An 11400-nucleotide genomic window follows, 5' to 3' on the forward strand; every position below is an offset into this window, starting at 1 on the left:
ATGTCAGAGGTCAAACACATATCGGCGTATTGAAATTATAAACAGACACATTCATCACCTGAAACAAGCAAGCGACATGGATGTATATTTGTGTGGATTCCCCTCAACAGCAACCACAGTAAGCAGCATTTCCAAAGCTACACTGAACTTTAAGGTGAGCTACTGCCAGTATGGAGAAGAGCGTACAGCTTAGATGAATTTGAATTAGTAGCAAGTTATATTTCATTTCATTTACATTCAGAATTTTGTTACATTCTTAGCAGCAGTCAAGCTTCAACTCTGGCCACAAAGGACCTCACCTCTCTATTGGCTTTTGTTCCTGACAAGCACAGCCACCTTATATCGAGAAAATGACAGCTTTGCATGAATTAACAAAAAAGCAGCTTTACCTAATGGCCATGCATTTATAAAAAACATGTTTTTTATTTATTTTTCCAGAAAGATCTCATGAGCTCAAGGATCATACACTTTGGAGGTACTTGTACTTTACTTGAGTATTTCCAATTTATGCCACTTTATACTCCTCCTCAGCTTCATCTCAGATGGAATTATTGTACTTTTTACTACTTTTCATCCACTTCCTGTCCAGTGAAAACCATGTATCTCCAGATGTGGTGATTTTGAGTAATTGTGATGAACATATAAAGGTGTTTTGTGTGTAAACAGATTAAATATAGTACATGCAAATATGGGCGTATGCTGTGAGGCGACACCACAAACCATAACCTGGTTTTGCAGCAAAAGGCAGTAAATTAAAGTAGTACAGTGAGACAGAATTAGATCATGACTCACATTAGTAAACTCCCTATTTGGTCAAGTTTGGTCAAAACATTGTATTGTACGTGTCTATAATTGCTTTCTACTTCACATCTACGCTGATTAAAGGGAATAAACATGTCATGCTTGTTTGGTAAAGGCCTTACTGACTGCCACCACCTCCGTGAGTGATACCATCGACTGGAGAGAGCGACAACAATAGCAACCATGAATAGGTAGAGGGTTCACATACAGATTAAAACAACCCGCCAACACAATGCTCATAAAGCGCTTTCTCTAACTCAAAGTCATTGACTGTTTGTCCTTGATAACAAAATGCTTGTTGTGACACTCAAGTGATATAGATATAAAGCTACTGCTTTTTAATTCAAGCAGCCTATAGATATAATCATATACATCAACATCTTTAAAGTGAGACCGTGCACATTTGTTTTCAAAGCCTGCACATGAACAGACATCATCATTATGTGATTTAGAAGCAATGAATGGTAAGCGAGGGGCTGATTAGGATTACAACACAGCTTTCTGCTTTTGTTCAATTGTGGACATTTTCGGGGACACTATGTAGTGCATAGCCTTTACACTTAAAGTCAGACAGTCCAATAAACTGACAAAAAGTTTTTCTTTTGCAGGGAACAACAAACATGTCCGCTGAGGAGCACGGACGGACCACTGACCGAACCTACCAGCACAGGCCCAGGGATAGGCTACAAAGTGTGAGGTGCCCTCCTAAACTAAAAAATGTCAGTCAAAGAGACACTTACCAATCAGTAGGAGAATCTAAATGATCACAAAGAAACATAAAACGACAACAAAGAGAAACAAAAAGACTACAAAGAGACACAAAATAACTACAAAAAGATACAAAACAGCGGCAAAGAGACCACAAAGAGTCTCACAACAATTATGAAAAAGGGCAAAACAACCACAAAGAGGCACGACATACCTACAAAGAGACACAAAGCCACTCTAGAGTCTGTGTGTCTTGCTCCTGGAAGTGGTGTCTGTGCCAAAGGGCCCGTTGTTGCACATTATAGCTTTAAATGTTACCTTCCAATTCCAAAGTACCCAGTGTTTCCCCCAGAATGTTATTCTTGTATCTAATAATAAGATACATAAAAAAACATGTAATTAAACTTTGACTAGAAAAAGGCCAACATTGGCTCAGACTAGCAGTCTAAATTGAACTATGAATATCCTGTCAGTCAGCGAGGCAGGAAGCAAAGAGCCAGCGGGTCGTCTGGCTGACTCTACCAGGCCTGCAGGGGTCGAGCCTGTCAGGTGGGGGTCTGGCAGGTGAGGCAGATAGTGAAACAAAGAACCCCCCCCCCCCCCCTCCTCTTTCTTTCCCCATCCCGTCTGCCTTCCCTTCCCTTCAGAACAATCAGCACTAACAGGAACAGGAAGTGATGTAGAGAGGAGGTTGATCAAACCAGGGCAGTTCCTTTGGCCGGGTCACATGAGGAAAGAGAAGGTAGGAAGGACAGGCGTTAAAATGAGCAAAGATAGAGAAAAACAAAACAAGTTAGTGGCAAGTTATCCTGTTTGTGTGTGTGTGTGTGTGTGTGTGTGTGTGTGTGTGTGTGTGTGTGTGTGTGTGTGTGTGTGTGCATGTGCGTGTGTGTGTGTGTGTGTGTGTGTGTACTTTTGTGTACTATTTCTGTCTGCTGTGTTCAGTAGTGATTTACAGTCAGGGTTGGGTAATGTGTAATCAGGATACCGTAATCAGATAAAAAAACAAGTAACTGTAATCAGATTAGATTATAGATTATTAGATTATAGTTACATTGTCAAGGATTTCTCGATTACATTTTATGATTACGTCTTTAAATTAAGTAAATTACTCCTCTCCTGTTGCTGGGTTGCCAGTTTTGTTAATTGTGTCTTAACTGATTTATGGATTATTTATGGATAATGGAGTTTTTATTCCCTTTTTATTTACAATGAAAATGGAAGCTGAACATTTTGAGTAAGTGCTCCTCTTGCGTTACAAATTCCTCCATGCGGCCTTTGATTGAACAACAGCAACACAAATGTACAGAAAAGTATTTTGTGCCTTTACTGTTTTTGTAATAAGGATCATTCGATCTCGCCAACTGTAAATGCTGAAATTGCAAATGCATATTATTTGCATTAAAAGTGTTTGGAGGAACTGACATTTTTGTGGATGTGTCCTTTGTTTTAGTATAAGGTGCAATATGTTCAATGTTTGATTTTGAAGTAATCCAAAAGTATTCAGATTACATTAAAACATAATTGCAATCCAATGGATTATGTTACTCATTACACAAATTGCCATGTAACTTGTATTGTAATATAACCCAAGTGTGCTTACAGCATCATGTATTAGAGGAAAGCATGTATTGTATTACTCTGATGGTATTTATCCTGTACTAACAATAATAATAATAATAAATTGTATTTATAGGCGCACTTTTCATTTGCGTAAACAAAACTCAATGTGCTAACAAAACTCAAAGTGCTACTATTCATCTATATTTCTGCAATATTACCATGATGACCACAGTTCCCTCTCTGGACAGATATCAGAAGATGCCAATATGACCCTGACTGTGAATAAGGCCATGACAGGAGTTTGAGGTACCGCACTCATGTGTGCATGTTAACACTAGCCTCCTCCTCATTGTTATTTTGACTCCAGGGCCTGTATGGCGGCCAGCTGGAGTGCCAGTGACTGCACTGCCTCCCTTCTCTCAGTCTTCCTTGAGAATGTGAGCACAGGCGTGTGGCATTGAGAGTCAGCAGCCCATTCCTGTTCCCATAGCACAAAGACAAGCATGTGGCACTTGACAGCGATGCCCGATGAGCGACGCACGCTACCACAAGCCGCAGCATTGCCCTGCCTTTTAAGATGCGGCCTAGGGGTCCCTGCCCTGAAAGGTGACACCGAGGCCTGCACCACCGAGGCTCCTTGCGTCTTTCCTTTCCCCCCACTTGCGAACTCTCGTCTGTCCTCGGCTGCTAATTTCCGTCACACTTTCTCTTCTGAGCAGGGGGGCAAGCCTGTGTTGTATGTTATTAATACTATTGTTAACTGCACACTAAAGGTTGGCCTCCCTGACGCAGCTCATCATGTTACAGGTATATTGTGCACAACAGAAAAATAGCCAATCCTGCTTCATATAATACCATCTATAAATATCAGAGGGAATACCATGGCCAATTATGGTTAGATGCAGGCTGATTGTCATGTTGTGGCTGGCAACAGACTTAAAGGCCTTCTTCTTGGCATACGACCAGGAGCAGTGTTTTGACTGTGAGATCAGTCAAAATGATAGGTTTAGATTAAAGATTAAGGTAAAGGTTGCTTTTTGAGAAGGATAATCTAAAAAGGAGTAACCAATATGCAAGAGACAAATGCCAGATCAGGAGTGAATGCTGACTTCCATTTATCTTCCCGTGGTCCAGAGAAACTGCCGTTAAGCTTACCAAACATTTCAGACACCATCAGAGTGCTGCACGAGGGCCTGCTGTAACGTTTGATATGACACAGCACCCTCTAGAGGCACAAATCCTGAGATTGTTTTGGACTGTATTTATTTACTGCTAAATGTGACATTTTGGAATTAAGTAAAAAGAGTAAAAAGTGAATCCTACTTGAAATCGTAACATGTACAAAGAGCTCCAGAGAATACATCCTAAATGACTGCAATACAAAGACAGAGGTCTGAACATATTTCTTAAATCTAATTTGAATGTTTGACAGGATGTGCCAGAATTAACTTTTTTACATTTCATTGCATTTCTCAGAGGTGCAAGCTACAATAATGCAGCTGTCATTGCTTTGATTTGCACTCACTTTGCATGCATCTGTATTGTTTGTACTCGTCCAGTGAAGAACTCAATTCTTGTGATTTCTCTGATGTACATGCTGCAAAATGTATTTCCTGCTCCAGATTTCCAGATCTCATCTTTATCCTTATTTTTATAACTTCACATATCGCTTGCTAGTGGAGATATTATCGATTTCACAAAAAAAAACTTTTAAAAAAACTAAAAAAAAAAAATATATATATATATATATATAAATAATCTCTTTTTGCCAATTGTATAGAGAGGTCAGAGATCAAGGTCTAACATCCCCCGAGCAGTGACCTGCTCATGGGCATTTCAACACTTTGATACCAAAGAAGGGCCAAAAGAATCTTAAAAGCATCTGAATGCCTTATTGTAAAATTTCCACACTAATGAATACTTCATGTTGAAATTTAAGTATACCACTTAGCTGATAGCACTGACATGTTTTGCTTTGAAAAGCATTTATCTGAATTCCCCTCTCTCCCCTGTAATTTAAAGTTGTGCAGTATTCACATGGGAGGGAGGCTGAGTGGAATCAATTATATCTGGTCAGTCACATGATGCAAGAAAGAAAAGAAAAGATGTACTGGAAACCTTGCACTTTGAAAAATCTAGTTTTTGACATTGCATAACTTGTAATTGACAGAGTGGAGTAAAGTGTTTTTAAAATCAGTAAAATGTTGAGAGGGAGAGATAACTGGTTGCTCTGTAGACGATGATGAAGGATGTGTCAGGTGCTCTTGGAAAAACGGGGAAAAAACAGAACAGGAAGGCGATCCAGGCATTCCAAAATGAACAAGCAAACAGGATGGACATATTTAAAAAGCCTGTTTTGTTGTAGCTAAATCATTAAAAAGTGTTTCGACCACTGTTCGGCGTTCATCAGTGCTTACAACAACACAAGTGTGGCCTCACCTATATAGTATCAACAACCAAGGAGGCAGTCACAAAAAAATAATGAACACAAAATATGAGATGAAAACACAAAAAGGTTTTATATACATGGAAATGATGAACACTTATATAAATACATTTAAATATAGTCTGTGAGAAACAGAAGTCTACAGAGTAAAGCATGTAGACATTTTACAGAAAGCATTTGAAGTGTCTGTGGTTAAGTTTCAGTCTAGTGTCTCCCCCCTGGCCAGAGGTTTAATGTGTTCAATGCCCTCTTTGCGTAATTAGGAGTCATTAGCGTTGTGAATTTCACAAAAGTGTCCATAATAATAATAATACATTAGATTTGTATAGTGCTTTTCTAGAAACTCAAAGACGCTTGACAGAGTGAGTGACACAAAGATAAATATATAAACGAACAAACAATAAAAGAAGGGAGGATAAGGAGAAGAGACGGTCAGTGGTTGAAGGTGAGTGATGATTTGAATGTGGTGAGTGAGGAGGAGTCTCTGATGGTTTGAGGCAGAGAGTTCCAGAGGGTGGGAGCAGCAATGGAGAAGGCTACGGGTGGGAGTGGGTTTGTGGAGGAGGTCAGTCAGGTAGGAAGGGGCCAGGTTATGGAGGGCTTTGTAGGTCATGAGGAGGATCTTTTTTCTGGATTCTCTGGGGCAGGGGTGATGTGGTCACGGATCCGGGAGTGGGTGAGAAGACGGGCAGCGGAGTTCTGGCTGCATTGGAGTTTATTGATGATTTTTGCGGGTGAGCCATAGAGGAGGCTGTTAACAATTTGTGGGGTAATCACGTTTCTTTATCCTAATGGCATATTTATGATCAGCGAGGCGATCCCTCAAGCGTCCGTTAGTGCGGCCTACGTAGAAAAAGTCTTCCACACACACAAGACAAGCAGTATACAACAGTTATGTTCCAATGAATGAAATCACTCGTTTATATCTTCTGTTTTGTGTTCACATCAGTTAATATATTTAGTTTGCTCCACATGATCACAGTGAGGGTAATGCATACATCCTTTTTCTATCTGCACGAAGATATTATTGAGCCAGTGTAGGTGTGGGGAAGCATCTAAAAGAGACAATGTGGGGTCCCACAATCCCCAAAAAATAGGCAGGAAGAATGAGGGGAAAAAAACAGGAGCCCATAGTTACCCCAATCTTTTGTACATGTTCAGCCATAAACAAAAATAAATTATTGTGAATGAGCCAGTCTGTCAGTTTCAATGAACAACCACAGGAGGGTGTAGAGTTCTATCTGAAAGGTAACAACTTAAAGCAAGTAGCCCCACCTGGTGGTCGATATTTGATAAAAAAAACTTTCTATGTCCATAGTGATAAGAAAATGAGGCCGGATATCAGTCAAAGTGGCAATCCTATTCAACACATCTGTGGTGTCCTCGGTAAAAGGATGGAAGTTTTCTTACTAAAGGTTTATTAAATGAATCAATAGATTTATATGCTGGTTCTGTAGGAACTTGATGAGGCCTGTATCAGTGATAATACATTTGGATTCCTAATGGTTGATCACCATGTTATTTTAACTTTTCATCTACTTCCTAAAGTACACAAGGAGCCTTCAGATAACCAGAGAATGGTACTCTTACAGAAAAGCGTTGGAAAAAAGACTTCCAACATTTCTTATCTTTAACATGATACTCTTAAAAAAAAAATCAGACATGAGCCTGCACATCAGTCTCAACCATTTTTTGTCACCACTTATAGTAGACATGCTGAACAAGGTATATTCAAACTGAAGGATTTGAATTCCCACACGTGTTCTCAGTGGCTACACTCCACAAGGGGCAAAGAACCACTTTTAAATGGAATGCAGGCACCTGAGGCGGCTGGGATGATGTTGAATCTTTGATGTTCAAACAGCAGGTAGTGTTACGGGGAGTGTTTGGACCCAAATGCAGCACACAGGAAACCAGGTAGCCTACAGTAGGTAACACCATTTAATTGTTGAAGCTTGGCAGGTACAAGGCAAGACAGATACTCAGCATAGTGCAAATACAAAAGTCCAAGTAGACAAACCAGCAAGGGATAGACAGAGGATCGGAAACAGACGAGACGGGCAACAGGAAATCAGTCGGACGAGACGTCAGTTGGAGTGGAGACGTGGGCAGTGTAAAACTACAGAGGTGCAGCAGGCACAGAGAAGCAGACCGTGCCAGGTAGTTTAGCAGATGATGTTGTAATACTACTTGTTAACCTACTTAATTGCAGTCATTATCACTTTTTTACATTGTGATTTGTACACATAACACCTTGATTAATTGTTGCAAATTCCTGTTCCATATGCACACACTAAAAGGGTTATAACTTTGTGGTACTCCCATGTAATTTGTTTAATAAATCTAGTGCCTTGGCAGGAACAAACTTTCCTGCAGTACATTCAGTTCTTGTGTGCTGCACAATATCAATGCACAATTTTGGAGTTGTGTTGTAGTAAATGTTCATCCAGAAAGTACTTTGTATCTAGCATATATGATAATAATATGTAATATTCAATAACGTGTGATATTCAAGATACTCAATCTGGTTGTCAGCACAGCATGTTGTACGCATAGCAGGTTTGAGGGTCAGAGTAAAAGTGCTGAGCATATAGGTTATTTTTAGAGGGAAAAAGTAAGTTCCCCAATTAACCCAGAAATGTTAGATTCATGAGACCATTAGCAAATACCAAAGAGGAGATAGGGGAGGGGACCTGCGGCTGTAGAGGGGGCACATGGCACTACTAGACTGTGCAGGTAGCCCTGTGAGTACCCCTCACACAGGCTAGATAAGCCTTATACCCGGGTCATTGAGATGTCATGAAGACACAGGTGTTAGATCAAAGGAGAATCGAAAAAAACAGTTGCTTGATTTATTCTAAAGTGCTGACTCGGGACAAATAAGATGGTGGGAAAATAATGACCTTTTAGCCTCATTGCCGTCGTAAAGGGTAAAGCTCAGAAGGTTAGAATTCAGTTTACAGCCGGCTGTAACCTCGGGTGATTTCTCATTTTCATATAAGAATAAACTCTATTGCATATCTTATAACTTTAAGAATACCAGAACTTCAATAGCTTATTAGATTTAAAGTGTTCAAGGAAGAGGGTCCGACTTCACTTCTGGACCGGAGAAAGGACTTTTTTTTTACAGTTGCCGATATTTTCCAACTAATTTTGGCCGATTGCAGATGCATACTCGTCATCTTATCTGCTTCTCATTTCTGAGGAAATGTTCATTTCTGGCCGATGACAATATTCAATTTTAATGCATCCATCTGCCGATGACGCTACTTCACAACATTATTGTATATACAAAATTCAGAAATTCAGTCAACAATAAAATAAAAGGGGACGTTTGGTGACTCCATTGATCTTGATAAGACATATCTCTAACTCTGCATTCACCTATCTTTCAACTCTCGATCCATTGCCGTTTTCCAATGCCTCCAAATAATTCTGGAGGCTGTATTGATGGCCAGCATTAAAAAAAATGTTTCCCTAATAAACATGTAGGAAACTCACACCATGGTAATTGAGCCATAGGTCTCAATTTCCCAGAATCCTTTATTGCTGTAAAAACCCTACATCACTTCCTGTGTCAAATGGACGTGCCATAAAGCCTGAGGACACAAAGTACTGTAGTGATTGGTTACTGTAGTCTGTGATGAATGACGTCACCAGGTCAACAAAACCACAAAACAGCAATGTGTTCACTCTCTTTCTCCTCTGCGCCACAGCTGTACCCCGACCGTAGGAAGGCAGTTGCCTGCTGGAAGCACGCCACTACATCATCTGATCTGCCTAAAAGACTTCCAGTTAGCCAGCACTGCTAATCTTCAGTAACAAGTTTAGTGCATGCAGTGGCTCTCCACAGCTGGTTAGACTTCATAATAAAAGCAGCAAGGAGTTAGCAAGGATCGTAGTATAGAATTTAGCATACAGTAACTTTACACAACTAAGTAAGACTAGAACATATACTGTTGTAAATGTTTGTACATGTGTTGATTTGGTTGTTATTCACTGAACTTTATTGTTTGATCTGTTGTAATGAGCTAATGGGTAACGTAAGGTGGCTTTACCACATCGCCGAATTGATGTGAAGGTATTGAATTCACAGCCGTGAATTGGCCTTTAAACATAGCGACACACACTCAGAGGGATTCAAAGCTCTCGCTCTCATACATGTCCTTTTGTTCAGTTCCTACGCATGTTCGCACAAAGCAGACCGCACTCCCATGGTCACATCACCTTGCACCAGATCTGAAAATATTGTCAGGTTATTCTGAGGAGCTGAAATAAACGCCAACCCTATTCCCCGAACAACACTGGAACCGGTGTGTCTCTGAAAAGAAAGGCAATACAGAGTCCACAAAGTCCAGTGCTGCACAAAAAAAAAAAGAGATCAATGGAGATAGCCAGTGCCCCATATTGCTTATGCCTAACATACATACCCTTACATACATAATAAGGGTTCCAAATCACTCACCATCCCCAAACCCCTAATGGCAGCTGAGGAAAACATTCATAGGCCCAAATCTGTGGAGCACACTCATTGGAATTCAAGTAACAAATCAACAAAATCATCCCTAGAAATACCAGAGCAACCACAATCTGTGTGGAAAAACTCTCTCAAAAAAATGTATACATTCCCAGCATTAGATCCTGGACAAGCCCCCATTTGTTACCGCCTGGCTCAAGGTATTGCAATCGCTTTACCGCACCATTGTGACGAAAAGAGAGCTGAGCCAGAAGGCAAAGCTCTCGATCTACCGGTCCATCTTCGTTCCTACCCTCACCTATGGTCATGAAGGCTGGGCCATGACCGAAAGAATGAGATTGCGTGTACAAGCAGCGAAAATGGGTTTTCTCAGGCGGGTGGCTGGCGTCTCCCTTAGAGATAGAGCCTGCTCTTTTGTACATGCCTGTCAGAAAATTATTACATTTTTGTATTCGGTCTGCTTTAATTTGTGCGCTGGGAAACCAAACCAGACAAAATAGAAAACAAACCAAAAGCATAACCCTGTCCATGTTTCCCCTGTCACTATGTCTGTGTATGTGTGTATGTGTGTATGTGGCATGGGCGTGGCCTGAACTTCAGCAGCTGACCACACTCAACTCATTGACTCCAATCTGCTCATCTGTCTACAATCATCTCATCCCAGCACAGTATATCTACCCTGGTCTTCCAGCCACTCATCACCAGATTGTTGTTACAACTACCCGGTAGCCTAGTGCTCGGCCTCTCAGTGTAACAGTGTGCTGTTGAAAATCTCATGAAACCAAATAATTAATAATAGGGTCAAATCTGACCCACAAAGTACATTGTTTTTTAATAGTATGGCATGTAGCTAAAAATAACTTTTGGGTAGGAACAAGGCCATAAATGCAAGTCCAATTACCATTGACCTAAAAAAACACAAACGGATAAACATGACCTTGCCAAACTTGTTAGGGTTGCCTATCTAGATATTTAAGATTCTTCAACAAATGACTTTGGCTAACACTTTGGAACATTCCAAGTATGACCTTATGACCTTATGATATTTATTAGATATGATTGGTTAACACTAACTGTGTAAAATAAATTACCTGCCAAATTTGCACTCCTGCGTGTTTATTTTTACAATCCAAGTTACATTTTGAGGGTTTCAAGTGACTGGTAATGTCACAGTCGCATCATATGTCTCTGGACTGACCGTGGCTTCTAAATGGCCCTTATTCTCACAGGTAGATTCTCTAATAAGATCTTCCTATCACTGGTGGATTCCCAACCAGCCACTTAAAGAAAGGTAAGGACACTGGAAATCAACCATCTTTAAATCTAATGTAATTTCTGCCCTTAATATTTGTGAGTGATAACTTTGTGAACTTGTATTCGCATTAGCATCCATCATCGAGCAAGC

This window comes from Cottoperca gobio, chromosome 5 (assembly GCF_900634415.1).
Source record: "Cottoperca gobio chromosome 5, fCotGob3.1, whole genome shotgun sequence".
Lineage (NCBI taxonomy): Eukaryota > Metazoa > Chordata > Actinopteri > Perciformes > Bovichtidae > Cottoperca > Cottoperca gobio.